The sequence below is a fragment of the Oncorhynchus gorbuscha genome, linkage group LG03 (assembly GCF_021184085.1).
Source record: "Oncorhynchus gorbuscha isolate QuinsamMale2020 ecotype Even-year linkage group LG03, OgorEven_v1.0, whole genome shotgun sequence".
Taxonomy (NCBI): Eukaryota; Metazoa; Chordata; class Actinopteri; order Salmoniformes; family Salmonidae; genus Oncorhynchus; species Oncorhynchus gorbuscha.
In genome coordinates, this window is record NC_060175.1 from 32,422,306 (window position 1) to 32,436,481 (window position 14,176).

Consider the following 14,176-nt stretch of genomic DNA (forward strand, 5'->3'; position numbering starts at 1 on the left):
AAACAAACAATATATCGGTATCCCCATGGTAACAACCATAAACTGTCAGCCCATCAGCCTAATAGTTTAAGATAAAATTGTTTATTTTTCAAATATGCAACTATTGAAAAACAAAATTGCTACTGTATAAACCACTTGAATGAAGAACAAAAAGCAATTTGTAAAACAAACTAAGATTTTTGTCTAATGTCAACTCCTTCATGGTGTTGACAGATCTGATAACCATTATTTTATTGGGGATTTTCAAATGAATAATTTTTCATATTTAAAAAAATGTTTATACTTAACTTTTATTTTTAGTATCTGTTGTCAGATGTAAACTCCTTCACCAATGGAGTCAAAGTATTTAGTGTGCTTGACCTAAGGGATGTTTGCTTGATTGATTTAAATCTAGAAAAATAATGTAAAAATGCCAACGAAAGTAGCCCTGGAGCATTTAATAGTGCTATAAAAAATAAAATAATTAAAAGAAGTTTGGAGTTGTGCATTACATATTTGAATAATCTAAATGTTAGAATTAAACTATCAATGCCATTAAACACGTGTTGGACAATAATTGTACAAATGAAATGCTTTTATGGTGTCTGACAGAGTTGACAAATCTAGTTAGATTATATTATATATTTTTTATTAGGAGATTGTTCCTTTACATGGTGTGAATATTTGTCATAATATGATATCTTATCATTTGGTCCATCAAAATATATACAATTATTTGTTAATATTATGACAAATATTTTCTTGTTTTACCCCCTTTTCGTGGTATCCAATTGTTAGTAATTACTATCTTGTCTCATCACTACAACTCCCACACGGGCTCGGGAGAGACGAAGCTCATGCGTCCTCCGAAACACAGCCCAACCAAGCCGCACTACTTCTTAACACTTCGTGTCTCCAACTCGGAAGCCAACTTCACCAACGTGTCGGAGGAATAACTGTGCACATGGCTACCTTGGTCAGCGCGCACTGCTCCCGGCCCGCCACAGGAGTCGCTGGTGCGCGATGAGACAAGGATATCCCTACCGGCCAAGCCCTCCCTAACCCGGACAACACTAGGCCAATTGTGCGTCGCCCCACGGACCTCCCGGTCGTGGCCGGCTGCGACAGAGCCTGGGCGCAAACCCAGAGTCTCTGGTGGTACAGCTAGCGCTGCGATGCAGTCACCCGGGCCATCCGGGAGTCACCAGTCACCCGCGCCACCCGGGAGGCATTATGACAAATATTTGTGGGAAAAAAGTTGATTGTCCAATCGTTCAATAATCCCTGAGCTCTAAAACAGCAACATTTTCCATCAATAATACTGCACATTTTTCTCTCTGCCCATTTAAGAAAAAATAAAGGTCCTTGCTCGAACCTTGTGGGGTCATGCGAAACTGTGCTACACCCCTGCTTTAGACATTGTAATGTGAAATAAAGCAGGCCAGTTGAGCTGATGACAGTGCAGTGTGCATCAGTAATTCCATCACTTACTGCTGAGTGGAGAGCTTTGGGTGCTGACTGATCCAGTGACATAAGGAGACCGCGGTACTCCCTGGTCTGTTGTGCTCCTGGCGGGACCTGCAGTATAGTTAAAATATTCTCACTAGTTAAACATAGCAGGCAGCACTGTGTATATGTAACGTTTCTTACTATAGCCACATATAAAAACATATTTGCTATAGCTACTCACAAGGAGAACATACAACATTAACCTGTCTTGCTATCTCATCACTTACCAGATGAGGTCGCTAGGCCCATGTCAAACCACTCCAGACCAGCGCTGGTCTCTGTGATGTCGGGTACTTGAGGAGACGGTGACTCAGGGCTAGGATAAGAAATTCTCGTTGCGAATTCTCGGTTGAGGTTTTGATAAGGCGTGTCGTCATTTCGCAATAAAACACCTCGTATTAAAGGAATTGAGTCCATAGCTAACTAAATAAGATGAACTTGGGCTAGTCCTAAAGTGAACAACCTGCGCGCAGGACGGCTGGTAACCATTCTGTGGAGGGACGATATTAGCTAGCTATGTTAGCTGGCTAACTTGTTAGCTAGCTATTTCCTGCATCTTCTGCGCCAAACGTTGTTTAAACGCGGTCTATCTAGCTACTAGCGGTTGATTAGTGTGAGAACAACTTAAAGGCCATGTTTCAAATAAATTAATTAGCCAATAATATAAATAAAACATACACCCCTTGCAAATTGCTGCTAGATTTAAAAAAAAAAGTGAAGCACATGCTCTAGTAAGTAAACGCCCCCTCAAGTGCATGACGCAGCCTGTGCTTTTGCCAGCACCTACACCTTTCCGGTGAAGTTCGTTCAGGTGAAGACGCTGGTTCTACAAACAAGTAGCTAGTTATTACTCCATGGCATGAAGTACTGGAATAAAACAAAAATGATCTGCTTCAAGGTAAAATTGTCTCTTTTATATACATACATGATTTTTGTTGGTGAAAAGCATGCACTTGGCATTGCTAGCTGGCTTCTGATTTATCCATCCTAATTAACTATCTAACAACTGACAAGTTGTGTCAGGCAGATGCATGGGGAAAACGAATAGCTATAATTGCAGTGGTGGAAAAAGTACCCAATTGTCATATTTGAGTAAAAGTAAAGGTACCTTCATAGAAAATGACTCAAGTAAAAGTCACCCAGTAAAATTATACTTGAGTTAAAGTCTTTGGTTTTAAATATACTTAAGTATCAAAAGTAAATGTGGCTTCCCGAGTGGCGCAGCGATCTAACATGCTTACCTGATCGCACGAACATCATCGTGTGCATGTTGATTTTTGTCCCCCCACATCAGAGACGATCAGGACGCACAGGTTGAAATATCAAAACAAACTCTGAACCAACTATATTAATTTGGGGACAGGTCAAAAAGCATTACATTTTTATGGCAATTTTAAATAGCTCTTGCTGTTGCTAGCTAATGCTAACAGTTTTGTCCTGGGATATAAACATTGGATTGTTATTTTACCTGAAATGCACAAGGTCCTTTACTCGGACAATCCTCCTTCAGGCTTCTTCTTCTTTGGACTTTATTTGGGGGTTGGCAACCAACTTAAGGTGCATTACCGCTACCGACTGGAGCGTAGACCTCAGTTCATCTTTCAATCACCCACGTGGATATATGCTCCTAAAAACCAATGAGGAGATTGCATGTGGTTAAATACTGCTAAAAACATGCATACTGACACGGTCGCCAGGTGTATGGTGTTTCCACCAACACATAGGTGCTGCTGGCTTCTGGGTTAAGCGAGCATTGTTTCAAAGAAGCAGTGCGGCTTGGCGGGGTCGTGTTTCTGTGGACGGGTCGTGTTTCTCTCAACTTTAACCTCTCCAGAGTCCGTACGGGAGTTGCAGCGATGGGACAAGACTGTAACTACCAATTGGATTCCACGAAATTAGGGAGAAAAAGGGATATATAAAAAAGTTTAATGTAATTTCTAAAATATACTTAAGTATCAAAACCACGGCCATGACTGGGAGGTCCGTGGGGCGACGCACAATTGGCCTAGCGTCGTCCGGGTTAGGGAGGGCTTGGCCGGTAGGGATATCCTTGTCTCATCACGCACCAGTGACTCCTGTGGCGGGCCGGGCGCAGTGCGCGCTAACCAAGGTTGCCAGGTGCACGGTGTTTCCTCCGGCTGGCTTCCGGGTTGGATGCGCACTGTGTTAAGAAGCAGTGCGGCTTGGTTGGGTTGAGTATCGGAGGACGCATGACTTTCAACCTTCGTCTCTCCCGAGCCCGTACTGGACTTGTAGCAATGAGACAAGATAGTAGCTACTAAACAATTGGATACCATGAAATTGGAGAGAAAAAAAACAGGGTAAAAAATAAAATAAAAAGTATTAAAACCAGACGGCACAATTTATTTACGGATAGCCAGGGACACACTCAAACATAATTTAGTGAGTCCGCCAGAGGCAGTAGAGAAGACCAGGGATGGTCTCTTGATAAGTGTGTGAATTTGACCATTTTCCTGTCCTGCTAAGCATTCAAAATGTAGTGAGTACTTTTGGTTGTCAGGAGAAAATGTATGGAGTACAAACCACATTATATTCTTTAGGAATGTAGTGAAGTAAAAGTTGTCCAAAATATAAATAGTAAAGGACAGACCCCCCAAAATGACTTAAGTAGTACTTGAAAGTAATTTTACTTAAGTACTTTACACCACTGTATAATTGCTAAGCCATCCAAAGTTTATTAAACTGCTGGGGGAAAGTTAGCTAATATTACATAACTCCCACCATCAGTCTTGAGTTCACTGCATTAGCTAGCATAGTGGACTGTAGCTAGCTACAGTAGGTTTCTAGAAAATAACACTTCATTTGCTAGCTATATGACAATTGGGAATACTTCTTGTCAAACTACTTAATTCCCGTGCTGTTTATTGATACACTAGTGACAGCAAGAAAAATGCCCCTCTTGATTACACTGCAGTAGGGCTGTTTTGTTATTATTTGGCTGAATAGTCTTGTGCATTTTTATATTAGTTTCATTAGCTAGCTAAGTTACTGACTGACTAGGCTAATTCATGTTTTTGGTGTTGCATTTCAGATGGAAAGGGAGTTAGACCACTAGAAAGCAGCATGCAGACCGGGCCGGTGTTCACAAAGCATCTCAGAGTAGGAGTACTGATTTAGGATCAGTTTTTGCCTTTCGCAATGAATGTGCTGGTCATAGATCACAATTCCTACTATGAAGAAGCTTTGTGTATAAGGGCCTGGGAAGAAACCTTTTGCCCAATACCTTGCACAGCAGTCTTTCACCACAGGACTCTAGAGTAGATGCTTATGAACTGAATATTGTATGTGAATTTCCATACAGTTCCTTCAAAAAGTATTAATACCCCTTGACATATTACACATTTTGTTGTTACGAAATTCAAAATTGATTAAGTATATTTTTTTATTTTTCACCCATCACCCCATAATGACCAAGTGAAAACATGTTTTTAGAATTGCTTGCTAATATATTGAAAATTAAATACAGAAATGTCTCATTTACACAATTACCCTCGAGTCAATACTTTGTAGAAGTACCTTTGGCAGCGATTACAGCTGAGTCTTTCTGGGTAAGTCTAAGAGCTTTCCACACCTGGATTGTGCAACATTTGCCCATTTTGTTATAATACAAATTGTTCAAGCTCTGTCAAATTGGTTGTTGATCATTGCTAAACAACCATTTTCAGGTCTTGCTATAGATTTCTATAGATTTCCAAGTAGATTTAAATCAAAACTGTAACTCGGCCACACAGGAATATTCAGTGTCTTTTTAGTAAGCAACCCCAGTGTTGATTTACCCTTGACTCGAATGTATTGAATTTGCCCCAAACGTAGCACTTTGTATTCAGGACGAAAAGTTAATGGCTTTGCCACATTTTTTGCAGTATTACTTTACTGCGTTGTTGCACACAGGATGCATGTTTTGGAATATGTTTTAGACTGTACAGGCTTTTCATTTTGTCAATTAGATTAGTATTGTGGAGTAACAACAATGTTGTTGATCCATCCTCAGTTTTCTCCTATCACAGCCAATAAACTATAACTGTTAAATCCCTAAAAGGTATCCTTCCTCTCGGGCAACTGAGTTAGGAAGGACGCCTGTATGTTTAGTGACTGGGTGTATTGATACACCATCCAAAGTGTAATAACTTCACCATGCTCAAAGGGATATTCGATTGTTTCAAACAGTGAGTCTATGAAACTTTTATGTGACTTGTTAAGCACATTTTTACTCCTGAACATATTTTAGCTTACCATAAAAGGGGTTGAATACTTGTTGACTGAAGACATTTCAGCTTTTAATTTTTATGAATTTGTAAACATTTTGAAAAACAATTCCACTTTGACATTATAGGGTATTGTGTGTAGGCCAGTGACAAAAACATTTAAACTATTTTAATTTCAGTCTGTAACACAACAAAATATGTGAAGAGTCGAGCAGTGTAAATACTTTCTAAAGGCACTGTATATCTGTAACCAGGTTTCCATCCAACCTTTCTATGTGAGTAAAGTACAGGTCGGATGAAAAAAAAAAATCGTATGATTGGCCTGATGGAAAAATAATTTTTCGGTTAACTTTCCAAATATCGGCAAAACAAAATAGGCTAGACAAGGTGGGATCTTTTTGTCAGTAAAATTAATTATGCGAGAAATGTTGGTGACAACCTATTGATATAATAACCATCATATCAAAGTTAACTTGGAGTCAAGCGATGTGTGGTCCTCCCACTACGACTCCTCGGCAGAGCATGCAGTTTGAGGTTACAGATGAAATAAGTTATGAACTTCACAGGGTGGTGAAAGTGCAAGGTGATGAATTTGAGGGTCCTTTCCAATAACTATTGAGGGTTTTATTCTGGTGACATGATAATCAATGCTATTTGCAAAATTTCGCTCTCTTGTCCATAATCTCATCATGTAGACTATACATGCGCTCTAGCCAACAGCGCACAGATATACCAGTGGACACACGCGCTATATTACGCAACCATCTGTATAGTTAAATGCGATGTATTTTTTTATTCGGTTCATGGGAATTTAAAAGCTAAATGTATGTGCTCTACATTACTACAGCCTTTTATCTGCAACAAGCCAATTTGATAATCAAGTTTTGTAATGCAGATTTTTTGAATATTCGCATGAAAATCTTGTCAAATTGGATAGAAACCTAGTTAATGACACTAAAAAGAAGAGTTAAATTGTTCAGCAACATATGTAGTGAATGCTAACATGGCTTGTGTGATGAAAGGTACATAATGCATTGTCCTCGACCCTATCAGGCCACTGCATGCTGTGTCATGGGCCTGGATGGTGACACACATCTTCTTCAAGCTTCCTGACAATACTGGGTCCTTCAGTGGTTCCGGAAGCAAGGGAGTTAGTTACCTGGGAGAACAGCAACAATCTCAATGTCTCTCGCAGCCATTCTGTCAACATGTATTGTATGTAACTACTCATTCATACAAACTTCTATGGACACAAGCACTAACTTATTAAATTTGTCCCATTCTTTAACCATTTCTGGGATATATATTGTAGTTGACACCTGTATGATGTGCCTGAAATATTACTAAACATGTATTCACTTTGAACAAAAAAAATAATAATCATAAGTTAATTGTATTTGTCTTGACTTTTAAGTTATCACAGAAGTTAGTAGAAATGTAAACACCAACATGACAAACAGGCTATGGAAAAGGTTTGTTTTGTAATCTTACAAATAAATTAAAATTAGTTGTTTATACAACACTATTGCATTTGGTCATCCCCAAAATGTGTCCATTAAAGTGAAACTGACAGCCTTTTTAGCAACATGAAGTGGTATTGAAATCTGTTCAAATACACCCACAGGAAGAATTACACTTTTTTTTACATATATTTTTTTTAAATACTTAGAATTGGTTAGATATGATATTAGATATGGTCATTTTCACGATTTCAGAAATTCTTCAAGTGTTTGGGAATTACATATACTGAGGCATTTGTGAAAATTCTATAGCAATATCGAGTTTGAAAGCGGCCATGCTTTGGACAATTAATAGACACTGCAGTAAATAAAACCTAATGAAAACATCTGTCTCGTCCAGGACCTGAATCTACGCAGGTCGGTGCACCATAGCCAATCAGAGGTACATTAGTCCTGTATGCAAACAAGCCATTTGCCACAAGGGCCTGCCATCATTCAATTTGAACTGGACTGTTTACAGGTAGGTGCAACAGCGTGACTTTAAATCATTAGAACACAGTCCAGTTCACGCGCCACAAAATACACTTGATTGGATTTCTGCAAATATGTAACTAAATACCACGGGAGTCCTCTTACCTTTGGGAACTTTACAGTCCTATTGATCAAACAACCATAAAATTGGTTGTTAGCCAGAGCAAGATGAGCTAAAATCGAACAAAGGAACATTAGATAAACCTTCTCGAACTTTTTTAAGCTAGTTAGCTGTCAAAATTGCACTGATAAGCGATGGGGAATGGCCTGCTCATCCTTCTGCAACTTGCCTGCCAATGCATGTGTTGTCCCAGACAAGCAAACTGGCTAAAGTTGGCCTACTTGCTAGCTAGATACTTCCAGACACAAATGAGAGTACACCTCCCTGACCAATTTACACATTCTGGCAGAGCTGGTTAGTATGTTTACATCTTTTATATAGAGCATTCATGACTATGTACTACTTTTTTTGAGTATGTTTTCTGACACAGCATCCAGCGGGTCTTGCGCGTTCATAATTTAATCAGTTATTCTGAGCTCTGTCACACTCGAGGAGTGCTCTGAAATCAGAGTAAATAGCTAGCCAGAGTGAGTTTGCAAATGCAAGAGAGATGCTAAATGGATAACAGTCATTCAGCATAGCTATTTAGTAAAGCGATTCACATTTCTTGCTAGCTAACCAAACGGCACGTGCATCTAGCAGTGTAGCCACTGAAAAACAATACGAGCTGGAAAAGTCAGTCACTCACCCACTCCTCCAATGACATGACATCCTCCTAGCAGCAAGCCATCTAGCTAATGTTATGCTCTGTGTTTTTAGCTTGCTACATAAATAGGTATACTAGTATATTAGCCATGTTATGACTGACTTGTCATCATTGCCTTTGCTAGTTTGATTGTATTATCAATTACTTTTAATGACCCAAGTCCAGCTCAGATAATCTGTACTAATGTGTTGCTGAGTTGTCATAATGTTTCAGCAAATGTACATTATCCCAGGGGTGTTGGAAGACATACTGTAACTTCATGTATGTCCCTCTAACTGCCCTGAATGCCTCTGCTCATCCTAAAGCTATTTATGCATATGATTACTGCATACAGAAACCAGAGTTAAACTGTTAGCACTGAGGTGGTGTGCCCTAGTAGGAAGTCTGCTGTGCAGCTCACCCTGCACTAACATGAATCTCTACTTCTGCTAATCTTCCCAGTAAAGCAATGAAAACAATCAAGCATCCCAGAAAAGTGCTAAAAAATAGCCCACGTTAACATATGTAGCTTAAAAAACAAGGTTCATAAAATCAATCATTTGCTAATAACAGATGACATTCATATTGACAATCTCTGAAACTCACTTAGATAATATATTTTGATGATACAGTGGTAGCAATACATGGTTATAACATCTACAGAAAAGACAGAAATGCTGAAGGTGGAGGTGTGGCTGTTTATATTCAGAACCACATTCATGTAAAGCTTAGAGAGGATCTCATGTTAAATACTGTTGAAGTAATATGGCTACAAGTTAATTTACCTCACCTAAAGCCCATTCTGGTGGGAAGCTCCTATAGACCAAGTGCAAACAGTCTGATTACCTGAACCAGGTTATCAGTCATCCTACCAGGTAGTTAACAGAACCATCAATGATGTTGCTCTTGCTGCAGGTGATTCCCTGATCCACCTCTACGCAGACGACACCATTCTATATACTTTCGGCCCGTCATTGGACACTGGTATCTAACCTCCAAACGAGCTTCAATGCCATACAACACTCCTTCAGTGGCCTCCAACTGCTCTTAAACGCTAGTAAAACCAAATGCATGCTTTTCAACTGATCGCTGCCTGCACCCGCATGCCCGACAAGCATCACCACCCTGGATGGTTCCGACCTTGAATATGTGGACATCTATAAGTACCTAGGTGTCTGGCTAGACTGGAAACTCTCCTTCCAGACTCATATCAAATATCTCCAATCGAAAATCAAATCAAGAGTCGGCTTTCTATTCCGCAACAAAGCCTCCTTCACTCACGCCGCCAAGCTTACCCTAGTAAAACTGACTATCCTACCGTTCCTCGACTTCGGTGATGTCATCTACAAAATTGCTTCCAACACTCTACTCAGCAAACTGGATGCAGTTTATCACAGTGCCATCCGTTTTGTCACTAAAGCACCTTATACCACCCACCACTGCGACTTGTATGCTCTAGTCAGCTGGCCCTCGCTACATATTCGTCGCCAGACCCACTGGCCCCAGGTCATCTACAAGTCCATGCTAGGTAAAGCTGGTCACGATGGCAACACCCATCCATAGCACGCGCTCCAGCAGGTGTATCTCACTGATCATCCCTAAAGCCAACACCTCATTTGGCCGCCTTTCGTTCCAGTACTCTGCTGCCTGTGACTGGAACGAATTGCAAAAATCGCTGAAGTTGGAGACTTTCATCTCCCTCACCAACTTCAAACATCAGCTATCTGAGCAGCTAACCGATCGCTGCAGCTGTACATAGTCTATTGGTAAATAGCCCACCCATTTTCACCTACCTCATCCCTACACTTATTTATTTACTTTTCTGCTCTTTTGCACACCAATATCTCTACCTGTACATGACCATCTGATCATTTATCACTCCAGTGTTAATCTGCAAAATTGTAATTATTCTCCTACCTCCTCATGCCTTTTGCACACATTGTATATAGACTCCCCTTTTTTTCTACTGTGTTATTGACTTGTTAATTGTTTACTCCATGTGTAACTCTGTGTTTGTTCACACTGCTATGCTTTATCTTGGCCAGGTCGCAGTTGCAAATGAGAACTTGTTCTCAACTAGCCTACCTGGTTAAATAAAGGTGAAATAAATAAATAAATTAATTACAAAAAACAGCACAGGAATGAAATCGTCAACATTTATTGTTCACATCTTTACTAATGCGGCAGCAATATGCTTTTAAAGTAGTATCCAAATTCATCAGATGTAGTGATCACAATATATTAGACATATCTAGGAAAAACAAAATTCCAAAGGCTAGGCCTAACATATTGTATGACCTCTAATTATACTAAGTTTTGTAGTGATTCCTATGTTGTTGATGTAAAGAATCATTTGTTGGTATGTGGTGTATAATGAGGAGCAGCCAGACGCTGCACTTGACACATTTCTGAAATTGCTAATCCAAGTTACTAATAAGCATGCACCCATTAAGAAAATGTCTATAAAAATGTTTAAATCCCCGTGGGATGATGTGGAATTAAAAAATTGTATGGTTGAGAGGGATGAGACAAAACGAATGGCAAAGAAGTCTGGCTGCAAAACTGATTGGCAAATGTACTGTAAATTTAGAAATAATGTGACTAAACTGAATAAAAAGAATACTATGAAACAATGACAAAGAATGACAGTAAAAAGCTTTGGAGCACCTTCAATTTTAGTAAAAAAGGCAAACTCAGCTCCATCATTCATGGAATCAGATGGCTCATTCACCACAAAACCCACTGATATTGCCATGATATTTACTGATTTTTTTCATTGGCAAGATGAGCAAACTTAGGCATGACATGCCAGCGACAAATGCCAACACTACACTTTCAAGTATAACTGATCAAATTATGAATGACAAGAATTGTAATTTTTCATTCCGTAAAGTGAGTGTGGAAGTGAAAAAATTGTCTATCAACAATGACAAGCCACCGGTGTCTGACAACTTAGATGGAAAATTACAGAGAATAATAGCCATTGATATTGCCACTCCTATTCGCCATATCTTCAATCTAAGCAAATGCCGACCAATCAACCTGTTACCAACCCTTCGTAAACTTTTGGAATAAAAAGTGTTTAACTAGATACATTGCTATTTTACTGTAAACAACAGACTTTAAGCACGCTTATGGAGAGGGACATTCAAAAAGCATGGCACTAACACAAATGACTGATGATTGACTGGGAGATATTGATGATAAAAAGATTGTGGGAGCTGTTTTGTTTGACTTGAGTGAGGCTTTTGACATTATCGATCATTGTCTGCTGACTTTGTTACGACAGTAGCTAAGATGGGGAGAAGTCTGTCCATAATTGGAAAAGATTGGAAAGCTGCCACGGTCATCCACCTCTTCAAAGGGGGAGACACTCAAGACCCAAACTGCTACAGACCTATATCTATCCTACCCTGCCTTTCTAAGGTCTTTGAAAGCCAAGTTAACAAAAATATTACCTACCATTTAGAATCCCACCGTACCTTCTCCGCTATGCAATCTGGTTTCAGAGCTGGTCATGGGTGCACCTCAGCCACGCTCTAGGTCCTAAATGATATCATAACCACCATCGATAAGATACATTATTGTGCAGCCGTATTCATCGACCTGGCCAAGGCTTTCGACTATGTCAATAACCACATTCTTATTGGCAGACTCGACAGCCTTGGTTTCTGAAATGATTGCCTCGCCTGGTTTACCAACTACTTCTCTGATAGAGTTCAGTGTGTCAAATCGGAGGGCCTGTTGTCCAGACCTCTGGCAGTCTCTATGGGGGTGCCACAGGGTTCAATTCTCGGGCCGACTCTTCCCTGTATACATCAATGATGTCGCTCTTGCTGCGGGTGATTCTCTGATCATTTAACATTTTTAACATTTAAGTCATTTAGCAGACGCTCTTATCCAGAGCGACTTACAAATTGGTGCATTCACCTTATGACATCCAGTGGAACAGTCACTTTACAATAGTGCATCTAAATCTTAAAGGGGGGTGAGAGGGATTACTTGTCCTATCCTAGGTATTCCTTAAAGAGGTGGGGTTTCAGGTGTCTCCGGAAGGTGGTGATTGACTCCGCTGTCCTGGCGTCGTGAGGGAGTTTGTTCCACCATTGGGGGGCCAGAGCAGCGAACAGTTTTGACTGGGCTGAGCGGGAGCTGTACTTCCTCAGTGGTAGGGAGGCGAGCAGGCCAGAGGAGGATGAACGCAGTGCCCTTGTTTGGGTGTAGGGCCTGATCAGAGCCTGGAGGTACTGAGGTGCCGTTCCCCTCACAGCTCCGTAGGCAAGCACCATGGTCTTGTAGCGGATGTGAGCTTCAACTGGAAGCCAGTGGAGAGAACGGAGGAGCGGGGTGACGTGAGAGAACTTGGGAAGGTTGAACACCAGACGGGCTGCGGCGTTCTGGATGAGTTGAAGGGGTTTAATGGCACAGGCAGGGAGCCCAGCCAACAGCGAGTTGCAGTAATCCAGACGGGAGATGACAAGTGCCTGGATTAGGACCTGCGCCGCTTCCTGTGTGAGGCAGGGTCGTACTCTGCGGATGTTGTAGAGCATGAACCTACAGGAACGGGCCACCGCCTTGATGTTGGTTGAGAACGACAGGGTGTTGTCCAGGATCACGCCAAGGTTCTTAGCGCTCTGGGAGGAGGACACAATGGAGTTGTTAACCGTGATGGCGAGATCATGGAACGGGCAGTCCTTCCCCGGGAGGAAGAGCAGCTCCGTCTTGCCGAGGTTCAGCTTGAGGATTTTGATCCGTCATCCACACTGATATGTCTGCCAGACATGCAGAGATGCGATTCGCCACCTGGTCATCAGAAGGGGGAAAGGAGAAGATTAATTGTGTGTCGTCTGCATAGCAATGATAGGAGAGACCATGTGAGGTTATGACAGAGTCAAGTGACTTGGTGTATAGCGAGAATAGGAGAGGGCCTAGAACAGAGCCCTGGGGGACACCAGTGGTGAGAGCGCGTGGTGAGGAGACAGATTCTCGCCACGCCACCTGGTAGGAGCGACCTGTCAGGTAGGACGCAATCCAAGCGTGGGCCGCGCCGGAGATGCCCAACTCGGAGAGGGTGGAGAGGAGGATCTGATGGTTCACAGTATCGAAGGCAGCCGATAGATCTAGAAGGATGAGAGCAGAGGAGAGAGAGTTAGCTTTAGCAGTGCGGAGCGCCTCCATGATACAGAGGAGAGCAGTCTCAGTTGAATGACTAGTCTTGAAACCTGACTGATTTGGATCAAGAAGGTCATTCAGAGAGAGATAGCGGGAGAGCTGGCCAAGGTTCAAGAGTTTTGGAGAGAAAAGAAAGAAGGGATACTGGTCTGTAATTGTTGACATCGGAGGGATCGAGTGTAGGTTTTTTCAGAAGGGGTGCAACTCTCGCTCTCTTGAAGACGGAAGGGACGTAGCCAGCGGTCAGGGATGAGTTGATGAGCGAGGTGAGGTAAGGGAGAAGGTCTCCGGAAATGGTCTGGAGAAGAGAGGAGGGGATAGGGTCAAGCGGGCAGGTTGTTGGGCGGCCGGCCGTCACAAGACGCGAGATTTCATCTGGAAAGAGAGGGAGAAAGAGGTCAGAGCACAGGGTAGGGCAGTGTGAGCAGAACCAGCGGTGTCGTTTGACTTAGCAAACGAGGATCGGATGTCGTCGACCTTCTTTTCAAAATGGTTGACGAAGTCATCTGCAGAGAGGGAGGAGGGGGGGGGGATTCAGGAGGGAGGAGAAGGT